At 50.2% G+C, this 24998-nt stretch overlaps 1 protein-coding gene across 2 annotated transcripts in view; it reads left to right on the forward strand.

The window, feature by feature from the left end:
- The first annotated feature begins 957 nt into the window (after positions 1-957).
- ABAT (4-aminobutyrate aminotransferase) overlaps positions 958-24998 on the forward strand; it is an 80125-nt gene continuing 56084 nt past the window's right edge. For both annotated transcript variants that reach the window (XM_028117633.2, XM_028117631.2), the window contains exon 1: positions 958-1047. The gene's annotated coding sequence lies outside the window, so the exon portion shown is untranslated. The remainder of the gene's footprint in view (positions 1048-24998) is intronic.

A 24998-nucleotide genomic window follows, 5' to 3' on the forward strand; every position in this document is an offset into this window, starting at 1 on the left:
CTGGAATTTCCATTCATTATGAGCTCTTGGTGATCACATGTTCTGATGGGCAGTTTCTGTGTCTTTGACTCTACCACTGAATGAACGCATCCTCTTTCCAAATACCTTTGGAAAGCTGCTGGGCTTTCAGTCATTCATCCTTTAATATTAATTAGCTTTCATATTGCATTTTAATTTTTATAAAATCACCTTCATCACATCTACGGTCTCATTTACACCCATGAAGGAGGTACTATCACTGTTGTCTTCATTTGCTGTTAAGGAAACTGAGGATCGGGTAGGTGGAGTGACCTGCCCTAGATCATGCAGGCGGAACCATGGACTCTTAGTCCAGTGCTCTTTGCATTGCCTCCAGGGTGCACGAGCCATTTCTCTTGCTCTGGCGGGGCAGGAGGTTTGTTAAGTGAATGGCAGCTGGGAGGGCTGAGCGAGAGGGCCCTGAACGCCTGCCCTGCCCGGGGGGGTGGGAGGGGGCGGATAGGGTCAGGGCATCATACGGACTCTGATTCCGGATCTAGGGTTCCAGAGCCAGGGCACAGGGTGCAGATGGGGCAGCTACACTCACCCGCAGGCCCCAGGACCCAGGAAAGAGGACAGGAGGTAATTAAGGTCTAGGTGAAATCAACCTATAGAGCCGCCCCCTTTTAGAGACGCGCTCTCCACCCGGCCATCAGATAGGCTCCCCTCCGGCCTGACGAGGGTCTTCAGCCTCCTCCTCCACAGCCCCAACCCTCGCCCCCGGCCCTCGCGGTCCCTCCTCCGGGCCCCCGGCTCCTCCGCCCCCGGAGGCCGGACTCTGCCCCCGCCCTGCCTTCCCCCTCCCACCGGGGGCGGTGGCCCGTGGCGGGCGCGCTCATTGGCTGCGGCGCGAGTGAGGGCCGGGGCCGGCAGCGCTGATTGGCCGGCTCGGCTCGGTGGAGCTAGGAAGCCCCGCGAGTCGCTGGGGGAAGTGGGGCAGAGACTGGACGCACCCGGAGCTCAGAGCGCAGGAACCTCAAGTCGGAGCCCGGCAGATCGGAGTCTGCAGACCGGAGCCTGGGCCTGTAGGTAAGGGCCCGGCGTCGGGTCGCGTGGGGGCGGGCCCTTCCACTCGAGATGGAGTCCTTTGACCATGCACCCAGGGAGCAAAAACGGGGCGTCTTTCCCAGAATCGGGGCCCTCATCCTCTCGAGACGCGGGTCCCCTCCCCCAAAAAGAGAGGGTCTCTCACCTCCCAGAGAGCAAAACAGCCTCCTTTTCCCATCAGAAATGGGCTCTTCCTCCTAGCCCCGGGCTCTGGAGATGGGATCTCCCCTCCCTAACTTACCCATTGGGATGGAATGTACCCTCCCAAAGTGGGGTCTAACCTCCGCAGGTATCTAGCCCCCCCCCCATCTCTTCGGAGACGGATGCACCTTCCGCCTCCCTCAGAAACTAAGTTTGGATCTCTTCTCCCACCCTCGCTTCAGAATGATGAGGGTCTTAGTTGTAGATAGGTCATTCTCTCTCCAGGGAAAATGAAGGCCCCCAGATGTCCTGGGAAATAAGCCCCTCCTTAAGGCAGGGAAGTCTCGGGGCAGAGACTCACCATGTCACCCTCAAACCCAATAGGGACCTCCTTGCGTACCCCACCTCAGCACCTGGACTTTAGGATTTGTCTTCAGATATGGATGATTCCCTCCTCCTCCCCCACCCCGCCAAGACCCTCTTTCCACCCCTTACAGAGAAATGGTTGCCTCAGACACCACCACAGTAAAGCATTTGGGGGAAGGTACCCTCTTCCTCCAACAGATGTGAGGCAAGGGCTTTCATACTCAGCACTAGGACTGGGGTCTGGCCACCCATCTGAACCAAGTCGCCCACCTCACTCTGCCTCTCTCTAACCCTTTCAAGCCAACAGCCTCTCACTAACACCCTACACCCACTCTCTCCGCCTCTCCCAAATCCCATCCTTCCCCGACTGTACTCCCACACCTCACTGCTCCACCTAATCCCATCCCAACTTTCCTCTCCCACCCTGGCCAGAGATGAGACCAGATGAGGTTTAATAAGAATAAAGCCCTTAAAGCCAGGATCCTGAGCCTAGGGACAGGCCCTTCTACTGCCCTCTGAACTCTGACAGCAGAGATGGCCTCTGAGGCAGCAGGACCACCAGGGACACCCCCCATCCCCCACACAAAGGGCTGGTGTTCAGGATGTTCTCCCCTGAGGCAGCCCAACCTCTCCCCTGGAGAAGGGAGTGTCAGATGCAGAGAGGAGGGCCCCAACTTGCTCCCTGGGGCTGTCCCCTTACCTCCAGTTCCAGTGGGCACTGCTCAGTGGAATTCCCTGAGCACTTGGCCAGAGAAGGTAGATGCTGCAGGAACCATCCATTGGGCTGGAGACAGCGTTGGCTTTGCTGGGCTAAGGGTCAGGATGTTGGTGATTTGAGGAGGCCTGGGAACAGCTCTTCCCTGGCAGGCAAGGGTGGAGGACAGGAAAGAGAAAGGCAAGGAGCTTTGCCTTGCTTTTTAGAGCTGCACCCGGGGCATGGGGTATGGAGAAATGTGTGTCCTGGATGCCCAAAGAGATCAGCCCCAGGGAGAGGTAAGTCGGGAGTTCTAGGCTTCTAGATTAAAGATCCTGCCCCTTCATTTGACAGTTGAGCAAACAGAGACACAAGGAGGGGAAGACACTTGCTCAAGGTCATCCAGCTAGTGGGTGGCAAACCTGGTCACAGGGATTATGGGGTGCTTGCATCTGGGACAGGAGCTCCAGTGCTCACATTTACAGCCGGGACTGACCTCCCCACTTGCTAGCAGAGGTGCAGAGGCCCTGAGAATGTAATGCAGCTAGGAAGGGGCAGAGCTGAAAGGCAGCACTGCACCCGCCCCCCCAAACAGGCCAACAGGCCACGTTGTGGAATCCACTCCTGGGGGTCCACACTTAACCACTCACCCCATGGGAGTTTTTTGCTGTGCCCACCACCACACTGACACTTGCCAAAAACCAAATCAGTCAAGGATGGCAAACGAGATGGGGTGCAATGTACTGGTGCCCGAGACCGCCGCAGGAGCCTCAGTTGCATAGCTGGGTTTGCTCCAGGAACTTTGGACAGGCCCCTTCCCTCCTGTCTCTCCAGCAATCTCGTATCCCTGCTTAGAGCATGGCTTCTGTTCCTGAGGCACTGAATGGGGCCAGAGCTGAAACTAGCTGCAGGGGTCCAGAACCATCCAGTGGGACAACAGCGACCAGGTCCCTGCAGATGGGAGGGTCTTGAGGCGGGGGCTCCCCTCTGCCTCCAGCTAAAGGGTTGGCTGTCATGCTCCGATTTAGAGCAGGGAGCCAAGTCCAAGCTGCCAAGGCAAAAGTTCCAGAGCATGAGGGGGAACTGGAGTGCCTAGAGGTCAAGAGATCAGTCCCTGGACCCCTCTTATCTGGGTCTAGAGCCCAGATCTGCTACTTGCTGTGTGATCTTGAGGAGTTTATTAACCTTATCCACATAAAACGAGTTAATCCTCGTAAAGTGCTTAGCTATTACAACCAATGGGTGGAAGCAATGATTGTGATTTCAAGTGCAAAGTCATAAAACCTTTGTGCTTTTAGGACCACAGACCGTAAAGTCAGATGGAGCCAAGAGTGAATGGCTGGGGGGGTTTGGGCAGGTCATTCCCTCTCTGAGGCTCACTTCCCTCATCTTTGAATGAGGTTCGTTGCATCAGATAAGAGACAGCCGCAGAGCAGGCCTTCTATCCTCGGCAGTGTTGACATTGGGGGCGGAATAATTTTCTGTCTCGGGGGCCGTCCTGTGCACTGAGGGTGTTTAGCTCTGTTCTGGCCCTTCTCCCTACTAGATGCCAGTACAGGCCTCTCTAGTTATGCCAACTAAACTGTCTCCAAGCATTGGCAGACGTCCCCTGGGGGGCAGAATGACACCCACCCCTCCCACTGAGAACTGCTGGCCTAACGCACATGTCTTACACATCCTTGATCCTTCTTCTCCTTCCTCGGGCTCCTTGTTCTGCCTTCTGCATGATGGAGGGGGTGGTGTCCAGCCGCTGAGCCTCTCAGTGTTAACAATGATCTCAATCCTTCACATAAAACAGGACTTTGCCACCTCCAGAGCACCTTCATGTGCATTGATCTGGGCCTCCCATTTTACAGATGAGCAAACTAAGGCTCACAGAGGTTAAATGGCTTGCCTTCCCCTTCCCTGCTAGAGGTCAGACAAATGTTCATGCCAGCAACAGTTTCAGAAATAACCTCGTTCTGGAGCCTTCTTCAGAAGGTCATCTGGCCGTCTCTTCCAGAACTCACACTGCCCTCCCACCTCTAGGACTCTCCTCTAGCTGTGTTCACTCGTGCCAACTAAACTGTCTCCAAGCATTGGCAGACGTCCCCTGGGGGGCAGAATGACACCCACCCCTCCCACTGAGAACTGCTGGCCTAACGCACATGTCTTACACATCCTTGATCCTTCTTCTCCTTCCTCGGGCTCCTTGTTCTGCCTTCTGCATGATGGAGGGGGTGGTGTCCAGCCGCTGAGCCTCTCAGTGTTAACAATGATCTCAATCCTTCACATAAAACAGGACTTTGCCACCTCCAGAGCACCTTCATGTGCATTGATCTGGGCCTCCCATTTTACAGATGAGCAAACTAAGGCTCACAGAGGTTAAATGGCTTGCCTTCCCCTTCCCTGCTAGAGGTCAGACAAATGTTCATGCCAGCAACAGTTTCAGAAATAACCTCGTTCTGGAGCCTTCTTCAGAAGGTCATCTGGCCGTCTCTTCCAGAACTCACACTGCCCTCCCACCTCTAGGACTCTCCTCTAGCTGTGTTCACTCGTGCATGCAGCTCGGCGAACACAGGAATGTCTGCGGCAGAACTTTGCAGCACCAGCACGGGGAGGGGCTACATCACATGTGTTCACACAGGGAAATGAGCAGTCTTTTTAGAAAAATGAGGGAGAGGTACATTCCTGACCTGGAAAGTTCCCTGAGATATTTAGTGAAAACAATAAAGTAGCAGAATTAATATATACGGTATATTTTAAAAAAGATATATGTGAATGCATATGGGAATGATTAGTTAGGCAAGCAAGGGGCATGAAAGAGACCTATGTATATATAAGAATATATTCATGGTAGGGGTACCTGGATGGCTCAGTCGGTTAAGCATCTGCCATCAGCTCTGGTCATGATCCCAGGGTCCTGGGATCAAGCCCCGCATCAGGCTCCCTGTTCCTCCCTCTCCTCCCTGCTCATGCTTTTGTGCGTGCGCGCGCTCTCTCTCTCTCTCAAATAAATAAATAAAATCTTCCAAAAAATAGAATATATTCATGGGGGAAGAAGAGGAGGAGGAATCCTCTAGCCAGCTTCCTGTGCATTACAGATGAGCAAAGCACAGCACACACAGGTTGACAGACTTGCTCTGGGTCACCCTGCCGAGAGGTACAGCCATGGGACTCCAGCCCACAAGAGGAGCCCTGCCGCTGTCTCCAGTGTCAGCGTGCTGGGCGCAGGCGAGGTCTGAGGACCGCACACTCCTGCCTGGACCCGTCCCTCTCTCTGGGGAAATGCACATGCCAGCAATTCTGGTGGCTGAGACTTGGGCCTCTGCATTTGTGAGAGTTCGGGAGCCATGAGAGAGGAATCTGAGGCTTCCCCGCCCCAGGCTGAACTTCTGCCCTGGCTTTGGGGAACTCCTTAAGCATTCCAATGGGCTCTGGGGTCAGAGTGCCTACAGCTGAACTGGGCTCCTACCAGCGTGCTGGCCTCATGCCGTGACCACTCTACCTCTCAGCATCTCATTTCCCTGTCTTTGGAAAGGGGTTAATAGTAGAAAGCAAAAAGAGTAGTGGGAAGAGGGGCAGTAATAGGACCTGCTCATTACTGAGCAGGATTACTGAGAGGATTAACCAAAAACTGTTCCAACACCTGGCCTTCTCTGCTTCTATGAACACGTACATACAAGTTTTGGTTTAAAGACAATTTTGGTTTCTGTTCTTTTCGCGATATGCCCAGGCGTGAACCACTCAGGTCACGTGATCAGTCACATGGTAATTCTTTGTTTAACCTTTTGAGGAACTGCCAAATGACACCATTGTACATTCCCACCAGCAAGGAACGTGTGAAGGTTCCAATTTTCCACATCCTTACCAATGCTTGTTATTTTCCAATTATCATTATTTTTACTATTACCACCATTCCAGCAGGTGTGAAGTGGTATCTCATTGTGTTTTTGATTTGCAGTTCCCTAGTGACTAGTATTGTTGAGCATCTTCTCGTGTGCTTGTTGGCCATTTGTATATTTTCTTTGGAGAAACATCTATATAAGTCCCTTGCTCATTTTTCAGTTGGGTTGTCTTTTCGTGATTGAGGTTTTGGGTTTTTTTAAATTCTATTTATTTATTTATTTAGAGAGAGATAGCGCAAGTTGGGGCAGAGGGAGAAGGAGAGGATCCCAAGCAGGCTCCACCTTCAGCGCAGAGCCCTATCTGGGGCTCGATCCCACAACCCTGAGATCATGACCTGAGCTGAAATCAAGAGTCAGACACTCAATTGACTGAGTCGCCCAGGCTCCCCTTTTGGTTGAGTTTTAAGAGCTCTTTATATACATGAATGTATGTTTGTGTTGCCATTTCCTCTTGCATATAAACATTTGCTCAGCTCTTGTAGGTCAGGCAATCTTGTGACCTTAGGAGATCAAGGTGACTACAATTCAGTTACTTCCCACAAGGGGCTCCTAATCTAGAGCAAAGTTTCTCAACTTCAACACTATTAACTTTGGGGGGCTGTCCTGTGCATGTTTAACATCATCCCTGGCCCCTACCCCACTAAAGGCCAGTAGCACACTTCCCCCCATGTTGAGACAACCAAAAATGTCTCCAGATATCACCACATGTCCCATGGGGGCAAACTTGTCTCTGGTAGAGAATCACTGGTTTAGAGGCTAAGACAGATGTGTATATCTACAATTTCAGTCCTCTCTTGTGCCTAAAAGGGTTCATGGTAGACATTCAGGACATACTTGTTGGATGTTGGGTGGGTGAGTGGATGGGCGGATGGATAGATGGATGCATGGACACAACCACTTTTTTGGTTGGACAAATTGATGGATGAGTGTGTGAATGGATGGATGAATAGATGAATGCCATTTTAAGGCCCAGACATGTGCCTGAAATTCTACTATGGGAAAACAAAACACTGTCCATCAACCTAGAATATTCTACCCTTTCTCTCCCCCTAGCACAGTGGTTCTCACACTTGAGCATAAGAAGCCCTGGAGGGCTTGTTAACACACAGATTGGTGGGCCCCACCACCAGACTTCAGTAGAGTCACTGGCCTGGCAGAATACTCCCATCCTGGTTTCTATCCATGTTCTTTGAGAACCCTGCACCAGAATCCTCCACCTTGCCAACCTGTCCTTTCTCAGAGGTCTATAGGCTTAACTACCAAGACCTCCCATTTAGGTAGTCACATTTATTGCCTTAGACTATTGGCAGCATGCTGGAAATCTGTCCCTTGGCCACACTGAGAATGTCTTCAAAGCTGGGACCCATTGTGTCCTAGCACCTTACTTCTGGAAATGTGGTACAATGCCCAGCAGCACTGCAGCATCTGGATACTCATTCGAAATGCAGACTATTGGGGGCGCTTGGGTGGTTCAGTCGATTAGGCAACCCACTCTTGGTTTCAGCTCAGGTCCTGGCCTCAGGATTAAGGATTAATCCCCTGACCGGGGATTAAGCCCTGAGTCGGGCTCTGCACTCAGTGGGCAGTCTACTTGAGATACTCTCTCCCTCTGCCCCTCCTCCTGCTCTCTCTCAAAAAATAAATAAATCTTTTTAAAAAAAAAAAGAAAAGAAAAGAAATGCAGACTGTTGGACTCTACACAGGCCTACAGAATGCAAATCTATATTTTAACAATATCTCAGGTTGGCAGTGGTGGGTGGAAGGTAGGATTCATGGTTACATTCAAGTTTGGAGACCTTGTCCTAGGACACCTGTATCACCCTCTCAACTCAGAGCTATGCCCTGCTTAGCTTTGCCAATGAATTACACTGACAGTGTTTGTTACAGTGTAAATGGTGTCTGGGCTGGAACATCATTTGGGCATTACTGGTCTTTCCTCTCTTTGCTTTATGTACTTTATCTCTTGGAATGTCTGAACTGAGGACCTGACCCATGGGAAAACAGAGGCCCAGAAGGGCAGTGCCTTGCTCAAGGGCGCAAGGTGACCATGAAGCAGAACGGAGATTGCCATCCATTCCCTCAAGGGAGCAGGACCCAGAGGGGTTGAAGTGCCGCTGTGGTGACGCATGACAGCATGGCATGGGAGGGTGGTATTCGGATGCTGCTGGGCTTGCTCTTGCAAAGCGGAGAAAAGGGAGATTACTTAAAAGTAGTCCAAGCGGGGTACCTGGGTGGCTTAGTCAGTTAAGCTTCTGCCTTTGGCTCAGGTCATGATCTTGGGGTCCTGGGATTGAGCCCCACATTGGGCCCCCTGCTCAGCAGGGAGTCTGCTTCTCCCTCTGCCTCTGTCCCTCCCCCTGCTTGTGCACTCTTTCTCTCTCAGATAAATAGAATCTTTAAAAAAAAAAAAAAAAAGGGCAGGAACAAGAAGTTGAGTGGTATGGTTTCATTTTTTCAACAAGTATTTATTGGGTACTCAGCAGATGCCAGACACTGGCATTGTGTAGAGTATTGAGCGAGGAGAACAAGGTCTTGCCCTTAGTGGCTTCTGTCTAGGTGAGGAGTCTCATCACCCAACGTTCGTTCATTCATTAATGTGTCTGCTTGTTGCACAACTTCCGTGTGTCCTGTAGAGTACTAGGGGTGTGTGTGTGCGTGACGTGAGATAGAGACCCAGCTGCTACGCCAGAGGATCTTCTAGGCAAGCTGTGGGGAGATAGACCAGAACAGCTGCCATTCAGCGAGATGCATCCCAGGGAGGCTGGGAGTACATAGAGGTTGGAAGTCAGAGAAATCCTGGGGATGCTGGGGAAGAAATTGCAGGAGGAAAAGGCAGGAAAGATGTTCTTGACAGAGAGAACTTGAACGGAGGCTCAGAGACTTCACAGAAAACTGTTAAAAGAAAATCTTCGGGGGCACCTGGGTTGCTCAATCAGTTAAGCGTCTTGTCTGCCTTTGGCTCGGGTCATGATCCCAGGGTCCTGAGATCGAGCCCCAAGTCAGGCTCTCTGCTCAGTGGGGAGCCTGTTTCTCCCTCTCCCTTTGCCTGCCGCTCCTGCTGCTTGTGCTTTCTCTCTCTCTCTCAAATAAATAAAATCTTAAAAAAAAAAAAGGAGAAGAAAAAAAATCTTCAGATAAAAAAAGGGTAATATCATGATTCCCCTGCAGACACAAAACAGACACTTGTTTAAGATTGTATTAAGCTCACTCAGTTTAAGATTGTATTAAGCTCACTCAATGAGGGGACTGGGCAGATGTTAGAACCAGTTCAAAGGCGAAGTCAACTAAAGCACAATTATGTATGGAGAAAAGGAATGTTGAAATGAATTGCAAATGGAAGGGGGAGATGATTGGACAAGACAGAATTTGCTTGTCTATCAGTTTCCTACAACTTACAAAGGATTGGAAAAAACAGCTCAAAGATAATGAACAGGGCTAGAATCAGATAACTGGAAAGTTTGTATTGTATGCAGATAATGCATAATATTCCATTGAGACACAGTTTTGTCCCCCCTATAAAACCAATGTTCAGAGGATGGTGCAGGCCTTCAGTGGAGCATAGGGTGGGTGAATGAGGAGAGGGTAAGCTTCAGGAGGGCCAGATATGGACATCCAGGTGACCGATGATAATGTGTGGACTTGACGCAGAGACCAATAGGGATCCATGGAAGGGTTTTAAGCAAGGAGGTGACCTGATTTCATTAGCACTGGAGAAAGATCCTTCTAGAAGCTGGGGGAAGAGCAGACTCCACCTATAGGTGGATCAGAGAAGCCTGATAAAAGATGAGATGACAGGGACATCACCTAGTAAGGCTCGGCAAATTTCTTCTGTAAAGGGGCAGATAGTAAATACTTGAGCCTTTGCGGGCCATATGGTTAAGAATCACAACTATTTACCTGTACTACGACAGCCGCCAGAGACAATAATGAACGGGCAAGTCTCTGTTCTAATAGAACTTTATTTACATAAATAGGCCAGTGGACCGGATGTCTTCTCCCAGCCCAGCCCTCCACCACTGTTTGTCCACTTCTGACCTAGAGTGGTGGTAGAATGGCTAGAGCTGTCCATGGTTTTGACAGGCCTACTGTATCCCCTCCTCCATCCAGATCTCTAGAACCCATTGGCAGCTCTACTGGGGGGAGCCTAGGGTTACCTCCCATCTGCCTTTGAGCACAAGTTCCTTGAGGGAACCAGACAACCCTTGGAGCAGATCCCTGGACTTTCAGCAAAAGCTTTTAGGATCTCAAAACTCCTCTGGGGACCAGGTTGGCCGAACAGCCTCTTACAAGCGGCCAAAAGAGCAAGCCACTTCGGGAGGGTTGTTCCTATGTGGGAACAGAGCCTGCCTCCCCTCTCCTTGCCCAGAGCTGTAAATAGCTCTCTGCTGTCGTTGCAGGCTGAGCGCCCTTCTGGGGACAGGCTGGAAATGAGCACACCAAGGCAAGGAGCACTTGTGCAAATTACTGCCTGCATGCGGGTTTGCAAGCCTAGCATCCTGCCCCAGCCCTGAGTGCACAGTCCTCCCAGGGGCCAAAAGCAGGGCTCACAGAAGAGCAGCACACACAAGGACATGGACTTTCAGCCCTGGGGACAGGGTCCAGTAGGGCTTCAGAGCTAGGTTGTTAGAGTAACCATAAGCTAGAGGGACAAGAGGAAGCCTTCAGAAGACCCTGGACTCTGCCTACCCTAATGACAAGGACCCATAAATATTGGCCGCTCATATTTGCCCAGGATTCAGTGGGTGCTAGGGCTGTTCTAAGGGGTTTATGTATATTTGCTCATGTCCCTGGAGAAAAGACTGGTCAGATTGCAGGGGTGGGAATGAAGGCCCAGAGAGGATGGCAGGCTCGCCCCCGCTCTCAGAGTAATAACAGCATGTCCACCAAGAAACCCAGGCATACAGACTCTGAGCCCCCTGGCCGAACCCTGAGCCACACGGATGCCGCTGTGCATCATGTGCATCGTCCCCATCCCCCTACCCCCCATCTGACCTCCCTTTACTTATCATTCAACGGAAATAATAATGTCTTGTCCCTTGACCAGCTGCTGTGGCAAATGAGAAAGCAGAATTAAAAAGTCAGAAATGCTGAATAAGACCAGCAGTAGACAGAGGAAAGTCCAGAGCAGCCACCACCCACAAATAACTTGGATTATTTGTAGTCATTGATCCCTTTCTGCCGTGTGCCCCCCCTCAAGGGCCTGCTGTTTCGATGTTCCTGTGGGGTCAAGGGAAAGGTCACGTGTGTTGCCGGCTTGTGGAAGGCCCCGGAGGTGGTGTCTTCTGGACCTGTTTCCTTATCTGTAAAATGGCAACAAGGATACCACGTCTTGGAACAACATATTGGTGATTACCGGGTAGGATGGTCAGGGCAAACGTGGTTGAATGCTTTCTACCTGCCAGACACCAGTCTCTGTTTGGATCTCATTTAATGCTCTCAGTACCCAAATGGGAAGGTCCTCTTTTGTGGATGAAGGCAGAATCAGAGAGTTTTAATTAAGTCCCTCGGCCAAGGTCAGAGGTAGGAAGGGCCAGAAACTGGACTTGATCTGAGACCTGCGTGGCTCCAAAACCCATCTTCAAATGTGTGACCTCCAAGGGCCAGAGAGTCAGAATCCCGCTCCTTCCCTTCCCGTGCCTTTATCCACCCAGTCTGTATGTACTTACTCTGTTTTTAAGTGATAATTTATTTTCTGAGTAGGCAGAGTAGCGCATGGTAAAATACTCAAATAGTACAACTCAGTTTACAAAAGTAAATTTCCCTCCTTTATTCGCATCTCCTGGGCCTCTTCCTTTCCCTAGAGGCAGCTCCAGTATTTTAAAAGGGGTCACTGTTTTGCACTTTGTATTTGTTTTGTTTTTTTAGGGGAGGCGGGTCAGAGGGAGAGAGAGAATCTTAAGTAGACTCCCCGCTGAGCACGGAGCCCAACTCAGGACTCAATCCCAGGACCCTAAGATCACAACCTGAGCTGAAATCAAGAGTTGGACGCTTAACCAACTGAGCCATCCAGGTGCCCCTCACACTTTGTTTTTTATCCTTAATATATTGCAGGGGGCTCTTCTTACCCCCTTTCATGGCTGCAGAGCCATCCGTGGTGTTGGGCACTTATTTATCCCACCAGCCCCTGCTAATGGGTTCCGGATTGATCCCAGTATCTTGCCATCCCAGAGGAGGCAGGAACGGACAGCAATGCACATAGTCATTTCACACACGTGCAAATATTTCCGGAGGATAAATTCCTAGAAGTGGAGTTGCTACATCAAAAGCTATGTGTGTAGGGTTTTTTGTTTGTCTGTTTGTTTTTTTCACATCCTTTCTGGAAACCTCTTTCTTTTTCTTTTTTTTGACAGAAAGAGACAGTGAGAGAGGGAACACAAGCAGGGGGAGTGGGAGAGGGAGAAGCAAGCCCCCGCAGAGCAGGGAGCCCGATGTGGGGCTCGATCCCAGGACCTTGGGATCATGACCTGAGCCGAAGGCAGACGCTCACCCGACTAAGCCACCCAGGCGCCCCTGGAAACCTTTTTCTTATTAAATATAGCATGCATATGGAAACGTACACAAAACGAAAAAGAACAATTCAGTCTTTTTTCACGGAGCTAGTGGTCCCGTAACTGCAACCAAGTCAGCAAGTAGACTGCCCACTGGGAGCCGGAAACAACAGACTCCTCGTGCCCTTCGTAACCGTGATCCCAGCCCCACAGAAGCCCTTCCATTCTCTCCCAGAGCCCGTCCTTGCTCTTGTGTAGGGCTCTTGCACTTGTACTACCTGAGGATGCATCCTTCATGACAGATTAGTTTTGTCTGTTTTTTTCCATTATGTTCCGTTGTGTCTAGCTTTTGCATGCCCTGACATCTGAGATTTATCCATGCTGCGCCCCGTAGCTTTGTCCATTTGTTTTCGTTGTTGTCCAGTAATCCAGTGTGTGCATGGGCCATCATTTTCTTTACCCCACTGCTGGGGGACATTTGCATTGTTTGCAGTTTGAGGTCCGTCTTCGTCTGCCCAGGCACCATAACAAAATACCATAGACTAGTGGGGCTTGAATAATAGAAATGCATTTCTCACAGTTCCAGAAGCTAAAGGTCTGAGATCCGGGTGCCAGCACCCTCAAGTTCCGGCGAAGGCTCTCGTCCGGGTTTGCACATGGTCGCCTTCCCGCTGTGTACCCACATGGCACTCTGGTGTCTCTTCTTCTTATGAGTACACTTATCCTACCATGAGAGCTCCACTCTCACCACCTCATCTCAACCTGCCTATCTCCCAAAAGTCCTGTCTCCAAATTCCATCACACTGAGGGTTGGGGCTTCGATGTATGAAGGAGGAAACACAATGCAGTCCATAGCAAGGCTGTTACACATAGTGCTGCCATGAGCACAAAGTGGCTGCCCGATTCAGGCTCCACCTGCCATTGTATGAGACTTCCAGTTGCTCCATATCCCGTCCAGCTCCAGTACCTTGACTTACTATTGTATTTTGTAATTTTAGCCATTCTGGTGGGTGTGTAGTGGTTTTTAAAATTTCCCTACTTACTGAATTTGATCATCCCTTCTATCTGTTTCTTGGTGGTTTGGATTTGCTCTTTTATGAAGTACCTGTTCAGATCCCTTGTCCTTGTTTCTTTTGAATTGTCTTTTTTTTTTTTTTCTAACTGCTTTGTAGGTGTCTTTGTCATGCTTGATAATGATCCCTTTGGCAGTTGTGTGTTTTGCAAATAGCTCCTACCCTGCGGTGTGATTCTCATTTTCCGGTGACTTTTGGTGATTGGAATTTTTAATTTTTGTATAGCTCACATTATTAATCTTTTCTTTTATAGTTAATGCTTTTTGTGTCCTTTTTCAGTAACCCAAGGTCACCTACAGTGCCCCCTCCTAAAAGCTTCCATGCTTTACCTTTTGGATCCATGTCTACTACCGTCTGGGGTTGATCTTTATGTACCGTGTTAAGGAGGATCATGAGAAATTTTTCTTTCTGTAGGGATAATCTAAATGATCCAATGTCACTGCCACTTTGTCATAGGTCTCTTCCTCGGTTCTCTGTTCTGTTGCGTTGGTGTTTGTCTTTGCCCGCACACCATGTCATCTTAACCATGGTAGCCTTGGAGTATGATAGAACGTGCCAGATTGCCCTCTAAAGAGACTGCTGCTAACAATTTAACAAAAATGTACTGAGGGCCCAGTGTGGTCCCAGACAGTGTAATGTTGGGGATATGATTTTAAGTATAAATGCAGCATAAAGAGTTCTGCTGTCTTGTAAGCAGCCAGAGAGGAACCAAACAGCTATGGAAATAGAGATGCCATGACAGTGTGGTGGTGCCCACAGAAGGGAGAGGCCTGTGGGTCTTAGAGTATATGAAGAGGGGGATTTGATCTAGAGGGAGAGGGTCAGGGAAGGCTTCCTGGAAGAGGTGTGTCATGAGTTGTATAGGAATTAAGGAATGAGAAGCAAGGGAAAAGCATCTGGGGTAGTGGGAATAGCATCTGCAAGGGCTCTGAGGCAGAAGCCTACATGAGACAGATACCAGATCAAAATGGGAGAACACGGAGGGAGGGAAACGTGGAAATTAGATCGGTGAGCAGGGCTGGACCTCCAGGCCTTTGAACCGTGTTCATGGGCTGGTTTTTGTACCATCATTAACAATTATCCTGAGCAGGGTACCTGGGTGGCTCAGTCGGTTAAGTAGCTGCCTTTGGCTCAGGTCATGAGCCCAGGGTTCTGGGATCGAGTCCCACATCAGGCTCCCTGCTCAGCAGGGAATCTGCTTCTCCCTCTCCATCTCCCCCTGCTTGTTCTCTCTCCGTCAAATGAATAAATAAAATCTTCAAAAAAGAAAAACAATTATCCTAAGCAAATAACAGGAGTCGCCTTGAATCTTCCAGATTAAGAGCAGTCCTGAGAGCTCTTTCAGCACACCTAGGGTTGCTTCTTTGCAGGAGAAAATGTGCAGCAACCTCTGGAGTGACACCTCTGTTCATTTAGCCTCATCCTGCAGCATCTGGCGCCGAGCACTTGGGTTTTGCCAGCCGCGGAAGGGATAGCTCCTCCTCCACCCAGGTCTGCCTGGCACAGCCTTCTGCCCCCAGCCTGGCAACCATGTCTTGCCTGCTGGGCCCTCCTGGGACGGGCCTGGAGCCAGACGTCATGCCGCGGGCTGGAACTGTTCCTCTCGCTCTTCACCATCATCCCTACTCATCACCCTGGGGAGGTGCTGGTATCCTCACTCCATGGATGAGAAAACGGAAGTTCAAAGAGCCTAAGTCACTTGCCTAAGACCACACAGCTTCCAAGGGACAGATACGATAGTTTCCAGCTCTCGACAAATTTAATTTCTAAACTTGAGTGGTATTTTTTTTTAAAGATTTTATTTATTTATTTGACAGAGAGAGGGGGATCACAAGTAGCCAGAGCAGCAGGCAGAGGGAGAGGGAGAAGCAGGCTCCCTGCTGAGCAGAGAGCCCGATGCGGGGCTCGATCCCAGGACCCTGGGATCATGACCTGAGCTGAAGGCAGACGCTTAACTGACGGAGCCACCCAGGCGCCCTGGTACTGTTTTTTTCTTTTCAAAATAAGGAGTGGGTCAGACTGTTGAAGAACTTCTCCGGCATCCTTAGAGCCCTGTTCTGAGTCATGATTCCAAAATGTCCCCAGATCCATACCCTAAGCTGCACGGAGGAGTATCTAGGCCTAAGACCCCTGATCCTGCTCTTGGCACTGCCGTTTTAATTCGGTGGACAGTGTGGGGTTTGAGTCCTTTCTAAGTGGGGTAATTGAGAAGGTTTTAATCAAGATGTATGTCTGCTGGGTTTTTACAGAATTGGGAGGTGGGGAAGAGATCTATATACACCAGTGCTCAAAATCTCATTAAAATGGGTCCATCCCTGTTTCGGGATGACAGATCCAGACGCGGCCGACAAGATTGCTGTTGTTTTCATGAATCCAGGCATCTGTTGTGTTCCTTGCGAGTTGTCAAGGCAGGAATTTGTTGGCAAGAGAACGAATCAGCCGGGAGCTCCAGGGAGGTTTCAGAGCCTGGAGAGATGGTACAGTCTGGGAATAAGGTTTGGCATTCCCCTCTACGGTGGGATAGGTCAAGGGGTAAAAATCCAGCAGAATACAGATTTCTGCGTGTCCCTTACCTCTGCCGGACTGTGCTTCTTGTGTCAGCGCATGCTCATTGGCCTGAGCATCTAGGCTGTGCTTGGCGGTCTGTGTGCTTGCTGCGAGCACCGTCTTGGGAACCCCCTCACAACCCCGTGACATGATTTCAGACCCATTTTACAGAGGAAGGGCCATGACCAAACTTGCCCCTGCTCTCCAGAAACCAAGCTCAGGAGCTGGAGTTTGAACTGCTCTGTGGGTCCCTTGGAAGGGATGACCTGCCATTGTTCCTTAAGAGGAGGAGATTTCCACCAGGGCGACTGTGCCCTGCCCCTCCTCCCACGCTAGAGGACATTTGTCAAGGCCTGGAGACACTTTGGGATGTCACAGCCTGTAGGGGGTTGGGGGGAGGCGGCAACATTGGCACCCAGTGAGCAGAAGCCAGGGCTGTCGCTAACCACCCTGTGGGGCACAGGGCAGCCCCTACCATACAGAAGGACCTGGCCCACAAAATCCATAGTGCTGAGGTGGAGAGACCCTGCTTAAAAGCACACCTTTTCCGGAGGGGAAGAATGAAGGGGAGTACGTCGGAGGGGGAGACGAACCATGAGAGACTGAAAAACAAACTGAGGGTTCTAGAGGGGAGGGGGTAGGGGGATGGGTTAGCCTGGTGATGGGTATTAAAGAGGGCACATTCTGCGTAGAGCACTGGGTGTTATGCCCAAACAATGAATCATGGAACACTACATCAAAAACTAATGATGTAATGTATGGGGATTAACATAACAATAAAAAATTTTTTTAAAAAAGCACACCTTTTCCATACCCTTTCTAGAGTTTTCAGAGGCCTTTTGCATTGGAGAGCACATCTCTCTCTATGCCGCCTTATTCCTGGTGATTGGTTCTCAGGGGGTTTCTGGGGTTTCTCCCACTAGGATGGGAGCTCTGCATTGGAGTCAGTAGAATGCTTAAGATAACATCGGTAAGGAGGGGGCTGCTGAACCCGGCGTCGATTTTGCAACTCACCACTCCAGATCCTGCATTCCAGGCTGCTTCTAATAGTGCAAATTCGCCCCTGGGTTGATTGGGGAAGTGGAGAAAAATACCCTGCAGGGGCCTGAGGCCCTGAGCACCTGCCATACCATATTCTTTCCCTTCTTCTGGGAATGAGGAATGTTCATAAACTCAGGCCATGCTGCTCAGCGCGGTGTGCCAAAGGTCACTGTGTTCGTCCAGGGGAGCTGTCTGCACATTTATCTCAAGGGAAGGAGCAAGTGTGCAAGCCTCTCCTTGCCCTTCGTGTAGGGGTTCCACTGCCCTGTGCAACTGGATAAACACTTTCCCCAGTGCAGTTGGGGAGAGATTCGCTTGGCTAAGAACTTTGAAGGAGCCAAAGGTATGTCGTAGGAGGTAATAGATGGTAACCGAATTTTCCTGGACTGGTAATCTTTAACCTGGAGAAGGTTATGAAATGAGGCATGGTCCCCTTCCAGGTGCTGGGGTTGCTGGGAAAGTCCTGCCAGGGCTTAGCTGGGGGACTTCAGGGACCCCCTCTGCATCCTGTCACTGGCGTGAATGAACAGAGCCAGCTGCAGGGCTCAGGGACATCCACACACGAAGCTCACTGCCCTTGCTGTCAGGGCTCGGTATGGGGGTGATGTGGGGGCAGCACACAGCTCTGATTTTCACAGGGAACAAAAGGGCAAATGAAACCCTTTGACTAGCCTCTGTTCTGAGCACTTTACAGGTATTATTAACCCCCAAGGTACGTCCTGTTCTCATCAACATCTTACAAACGAGGAAACAGGCACAGAGGGTCTAAGTAACTTAGCCAAGATTATATGTGGTTGAAATTTTGAAATTCCCATCTTCAGTGATAGAGTTCAAGGACAGTCTGTCCCAGAGAGGCAGACTTTTGTTGCTTAGGGCAGGTCCCCCATCATTCATGGAGGAAGGTCCTCTGGCTGCCCCAGACCAGGGTGCCACCTCTCTTTGTTGGGGCCCTCCTTCTCACAGGGGCTTACCACTCTCTTTCGTCTTTCTCCAGCACTCAACTGTGAATCCCACGAGGACACAGGCTTTATATGTCCTTTCCATGTCCCCAGCATCATCCCAGGAGCTGGCATAAAATGAACACGTGGCCGGTGTTTGTTGAATGAATACACGAACATGTTATTTGGATATTTGGATAAACTCTTTCAGAGAAGTTCTTGACAGGGTTCCGTGTACATTTTGGTCCCAAATTTGCTTGGAGGGATTTCTTTTGTTTTCATCTTGCTCATCTTTTTCCAGTAAGCTTATTGTTTTGAGATCCTTGTAGATTCATGCGTAGTTGTAAGAAATAATACAGGCAGATTCCGTGTGCTCTGCAGTTTCCCCCAATGGTAACATTTTGCTAATCTGTAGTCCCAACCAGAAACTCGGCGTGGATGCCATCCATCCATGGGTTCCGTTCCCCAGCTCAGCCTTAAAACCTTGAGCTCCTCGGTTAACCTCTCTGCACCTCAACTGGGTAGATGGGGGTAACCATCGTATCCGCTGTGATGGTCGTGGTGGGGATTAAATGAGGTAATACGTGGAGACACTCAGAAGAGTGCCTGACACAGAGTAATTGCTCGGTAGAAACCAGCATTATCCTCACCATCATTTTTTTAAATTGAATCTATTTGCTTTATTCACTGGGCTTTGTCCCAGGCACCCATATCGGCACACTGATGCAGTTTTAGACCCAAGAACTGGGGGTGACTCAGTGGGTATTGAGAAGTGATGTGACTCTGAGCCTCAGTTTCTTCATCTGGAGAATGGGCAAGATGATAGAACCCGCTTCACAGAATTTGTTGTGAGATTTTGGTTGTCAGGGCCGACAGCAGACCCTCTAGAAATGGAGTCCTGTTCCTTGCCATCTGGAACCTCCAATGAGGCATCAGACAAATTGCTTGTCTTCTCCAAGCCTTGTTTTTTCACTCTGTTAAAAGGGAGGGTTGGACAAGATCTGATTATCCAGCTTTTAGAGTTTTAAATTTGAGTTTCCCAGTCACTGCCACTGCTTTGCTAAAAGAGAGACTTGTGTTTGAGTGGAATGGCCCATTGGAATTGGCCGTGGCAGGTGCCCTCTGAAGGCTGAGCCGCCCATGGAGTAACTTAGAAGTCTGGAGCTCCCAGGCAGAGAAGGAGAAAGAAAATGTGGCAGGCCACCACATCCTAACACCCGAGTTCCAGTTTGGACACAGCCTGCTCTCCCTTCTTCACCCACATGCTGCACTTCCCTGACCACTTCCCCGTCCCCGACGTATTTCACAGGGACACCAGGCCTGGCAGGCCAGGTTCTGCCCACACCGCTTGGCCAGGGACCCCAGGCATTGAGCCTGAGCAGCTGGTACTGGGGCCACCAGCATCTGTCCTTGTGACCAGAGCTCTTTGTTCCCAGGCTCCTCAAGCTTTGCCGGGGTACGTCCTTTGGAAATAAGAGTGGCATGTCAGTGCCACGTGGTTGTAGAGGAAAGTTGCTGAGTGTACAAGACATTGTACACTTGAGCTGGCATTGTGGGGGTGGGGGACTCCTCAGAGATTTCTGCTAAACGACTGAATTGGAAACAGATGGTTGGTTTGCATTGGCTGTGATAAGAGGCCGGCGCCTTGCTGGAGTTTTCATTTCCTGCAGGAGCCCAAGGACAGTAGAGGTTGTGCTTCTCTGTCTCTGTAGAATCACCCCATAGCACCATGCTTGTGACTGCAGAAAAGCGAGGCGGCCAGACAGACATGGGTTCAAATCCCAGCTGCCACTTATTTGCTACAAGGGTGGGGGTGAGTTTTGCCTAAACTACTCTGAGCCTCAGTTTCCCTATCTGCGAAATGGGAACGAGTCTTGCCCACGACGGAGCGCTGCTAAGTCTTGAATGAATAGCACTCGCGGTGAACACAGGCACCAGCAGCTATCGGTGATAACCGAGTGGAGCAGTTTGCCCGGGACATCAGTTACATGCCATTCCTCAGAGCACAGCAGTGGCCCCAGGAGAGTGGGCAGTCACACAGGCACAGAGTCTCAGAACCTGGGGCCAGGAGGGACCTCTGAGCTGATCCAGTCTAACCAAGCCCCTTCCTGGACGCTTGAAGCCCCTCTCCTGCATCCTAGAGGGGATGTCCAGAGTCTGGAGTGGAACCCGTTCCCATGCAAGAAGTTTTCTTAAGTTATTAACCCAAAATCTGCCCATTCTGGCTATTTCCCTTTTGTTTTGTAACTTACCCAGGATTGCAGCCATGGTACAGACACGGCTGTACTCAAACCTGTATCTCAGGGCCCAGCTCACGCCCATAACCCCCAAAGCCCATTACCTCTGTCATTCAGGGTCCTACTGCTCATTCCATTCTGCCCAGGACTCAGCACGGCTCTGGACACACAGAAGGCCGGTGTTACCTTGCAGGAGGAGTTCCAGGGAAGAAGGTTGCCCTCTGCCTGTGAGCTCTCCATAATTTTGTGTATTAGCAATCTGTGTTCCTGGAATCCAGGCCAGCCCTTCTTGTCTGCAGATGTGGACTGGCTGATGGGACCGTTGCTGGAGAGATGGGAGAGTGTTCCCAGCAGCCAGGTGCCCTGGGAGGCAGATGGGAGGGCACCCATGTCTGACAGGCCTGTCTGAGCGAACCCAAGACTGCCTACTTCTCCAGAGGGCAGCTGCCTAGATGGAATGATCATTTGTTGATCTTAGGTTTCCCTTGTACAAAGTCATTCTGCTGCTCCCATCTGCAGACACGTCCACGTCCCAAGGACTTAGCAGCATTCAACACATAATTCAACAACAAAAATCACATTTGGTGACGTGCGGTTGTGGGAGTCAAGGAAGGCCCCTCTGAGAGGGGTGATAGCTGAGGAAGGCGCTGGCCATTCAGAGGTGGAGGGCATGCATTCCAGGCAGGGTCGGGCGCACAGCAGGTGCATGGTGCAGTTTTGGGAGACTTGGAGCTTAGTCCTTCCAGCTGCCCCTGGGAAGTGGATGACATGAGGGCCACCGTGGAGGCAAGGAAACCATTTAAGGAGGCTGTTTGTGGCGGAGGTGGCTTGGATTCAGGTGGAGACAGAGAGGTTGTCCTGAATTGTCTGGAGTGACATCGGGCTATGAGGGGTGGAGTCGGTGCCTAGGTTCAGACATGGGCCTGAGTGGTACGTGTACAAGCTTGGGCTCTCCTTCCCTCATGTGTACATGTTAAAGTGGGGGACATGGCAGTTTGTAGATTGGAGGTGATGAGAACGGGGCCTCTCTCATGTGACTGGTAGAAACATTCGTTGAGATAACAGTCATTTCCCAGGGTTGATACAACAAAGTACCACAGACAAGGTGGCTTTAAACAGCAGGAGTTGAGGGCGCCTGGGTGGCTCAGTTGGTTAAGCGACTGCCTTCGGCTCAGGTCATGATCCTGGAGTCCCGGGATCGAGTCCCACATTGGGCTCCCTGCTCGGCGGGGAGTCTGCTTCTCCCTCTGACCCTCTTCCCTCTCGTGCTCTCTATCTCTCCTTCTCTCTCAAATAAATAAATAAAATCTTAAAAAAAAAAAAAAATAAACAGCAGGAGTTGACTCTCTCACAGTGCTGGAGACCAGAACTCCAAAGTCAAGGTGTCAGCGGGGCCGTGCCCCCTCCAAAGGCACTAGTCCCGCTCTGTGTGCCCGAGTGTTTCTGCTACCAGAGGGAGGACAGAGCAGCTGAGCTCACAGCTCTCCTCTAGCAGTAGGTTTGCCCCTCTTGGCTCAGGGCCCCTAAAGCCTGGCCCCATCAGAGCTTGCTGAGAGAGGGGAGCTGGGGGGATCAGGCAGCCCAGTAGGGTTGGCCAGAGAGGTAGACAAAGTGGGGCACATCCCTGGCTGTATCGTCTCTCCTTAGAACCAGCTGATAAAGCAGGTATGCCCCTTGTTTTAAGGAAGCTGACTTTCAGTGACCTGCCAGAGCTAATGGCAGTGACCAGAAGAGACAATATTTGACGCAGAGCTTGTGTATTTTCCTTCCTGTGGCAGGCGACCCCCCGAGGGCTCTCCCTCTACCAGATGGCTCCCACGCTGTGAGCCTCTAAAACTTAGTGGCTTTAGACGATGATTGATCATTATCTCCCCCACTTCTGTGGGTTGGCCAGCCTGAGTTGGGTGCTCCTGGCTTAGGGTCCTTTGTGCAGTGCTGGGCCAGGTGCAGCTGGGGCTGGAATCATCCAGAGGCTTGACTGGGCTGGACGTCCAAGATGGCTTCTTTACCCCCAGGCCTGGCACCACAGTGCTCCTGACCTCTCTCTCCATGGGGGGGGCTCTGCCTCCAGGACCTCCCCTGGTGACCTGGGCTTCTCATGGCTCAAACGTCTCCCACGTAGTCCCTTCTTCCATGGAGGCAGACCAGGGGCCATGCCTGGACTGGCACCACATCACTTCCACCATGTTGTTTCGTGTTTAATAGCTCTGTCGTGGCATAATTCACATATCATACAATTCACCCCTTCAAAGCATACAATTTGGGTATATGACATTATTAATGTTTTCAAATTGTAGTAAAATATATGTCACCAAATTTGACATTTTTCAGTGTACAATTCAGTGGCATGAATTACATACACAAGGATGTGCAAACCTCACCACTATCTGGTTCCAAAACCTTTTCATCTCCCCAAATAGAAATTCTGCAACCAATAAGCAGTAACTCCAGCAACCAGTAACCTTAAACCTACTTTCCGTCTCTGCAAATTTGCCTGCTGTTGATGTGTCATGGATGTGGATCCTACACCATCCTTCTGTGTCTGGCTTCTGGGTAGGAGGCCATGGGGGGTGCCCTGGGGGTTTGGACACGTGTGGCAGTGGTGCAGGTGGGAGAACCAGGCAGATTCTGGATCTGTTCCCAAGGCGAAGCCAGTGGGATTACCGATGGGTCAGACGGAATCCTGTAGAGGGGGCCCCTGGAACGGTTGGGTGGCCTGGAGCCTCGTGTGGGCCCCCAACCCAGGTGCAGGTGACCACACAGCTCTGTTGTCATCCTGTCATTTCAACAGGAACCGACTATTTGTATTAACTGATACTGCTTTCCAGACAGAATAGTGATGTAAAATTACTTAAACTTATTTGTTAAAAAGCAAAATCATTTCAAGGGAAAGGATTTTACAAATACTGGCCAATACAGCAAAACGAGGCAGACCACAGGTGCCGAGTCTGGAGAAGCATGCCTCTCCAGCGCTGCTGATGTGTTGGCAGAAAAACCAGACACTGTCTGCTGTGGAAAGCGGCGGGGTGTGCATGCCCTCTTGAAAAGCCAAACTCCTTGTGGAATGGACCAACGCGGACCACGGGTTTGTTATTGGGAAGACGGGACAGATCTGCGGCTTCAAGGCCATGAGTCCCTGGATGGAAGGTCGACGAACTGTGTGCAAAGGGCCAGATGGTAAATGCCCTCGGCTTGTGGCCCTGTGGTTTCTGTCATGGCTTCTCCGCTCTGCCAGCCTAGCTCTTAAAGGCAGCTGTAGCAGCCGAAGATGATTGCGTGTTCCAGAAATGTTTATCTGCAAAATCAGGCAGCTGGCCAGCATTTGTAGACCCCTAGCCTAGAGTCTGAATCCCCGGGTGGCAAAGTGGCAGAGCATCCTCTTCTGGGACCTTCTGTGAACTCCAGACCCCCAGACTCCGAGCTGAAGCTCGAGCTTCCACCCCGCCCCCACCCAGCGGCCGTCCTGGGGTGAGCTGAGAAATCCCATTTTGTGTCGACTGAACTCCTGCCGACGTTGGCCCACTTTCACCTTGTAAGCATTTCCACCTGGGGATTGGAATCTGGTTTGACCTGGTTCAATGCCAGAAAACTAATGTAGTTTTCATAGTCCATTTGGAAGCTCATCTCCTCTTTCCACACCTTCGAAAACTACACTGAACACGGATCAATTTTCAAGTGCCTCTGGGCTCTGTGTTAATGCCATGTCAAATTATTCAGTAGTTGTTTTCCTATAATTAAATGTCTAGAAGCATTCGCCTGCCATTAACTGAGGCTGCGCTCACCCCTCTTACGCCTTCTTTCTGTAAATTATTCGAGAAAGCCAGAGAAGCATCTTTCCTCCAAACATTGGAGTAAACTAATAATGCACATCATCACGATGATTCAGAAAATACAAAAAAGTAGACTGCCACCCATAGATGAAAGATAAAAGTGTTGAACAGAAAATACATTTCTTTCTTTCAAGCCTTGCTTTCCCATGTACTGGTTTATGGTTTTGTTTTTGTGCCTTGACAAATTATAGCCAGACTGCATGTAAAATTTCCTGGTTCTTTCTCTCTCATTACATTGCTTCGAAAATCATTTCCCTGCCTTTTTACATAGTTTTCAGTAAATAATTAAGTTGTTGTATCACAGCTAATTTGAGGGGTCCCCTACTGCTGGTTGTTTACATTGTTTTCTGCTGTCCACTCTTGTAAACTACCCTGCTGTTACCATCTCTGAGCTTGGAACTGTTCCTCTGTTGAGGATTACTTGCATTAGCTAAATTTCTGGAGGTGGAATTATGTGGGGTTAAAATAGTTAATATCTTGAGCTTGCTTTGGTAGCACATATACTAAAATAGTTAATATTTCTTGATTCCTAGTGGCTACACTGTTTTCCAAAAGGTATCTGCACCCAGATAGTCTCCGGCAGGGTCTGTTTGGAGAGCCAGGGGTGATGTTCTGACTTTCAGACCTGAGATCAGAAAGGCATTAGCTTAACTCCTGGTCAGTTGGTTTTTCCTTCTGGGTATCATTTCAA

The sequence above is a fragment of the Eumetopias jubatus genome, unplaced genomic scaffold (genome assembly GCF_037043125.1).
Source record: "Eumetopias jubatus isolate StellerSeaLion01/CBP00866 unplaced genomic scaffold, mEumJub1_p1.0 scaffold_12, whole genome shotgun sequence".
Taxonomy (NCBI): Eukaryota; Metazoa; Chordata; class Mammalia; order Carnivora; family Otariidae; genus Eumetopias; species Eumetopias jubatus.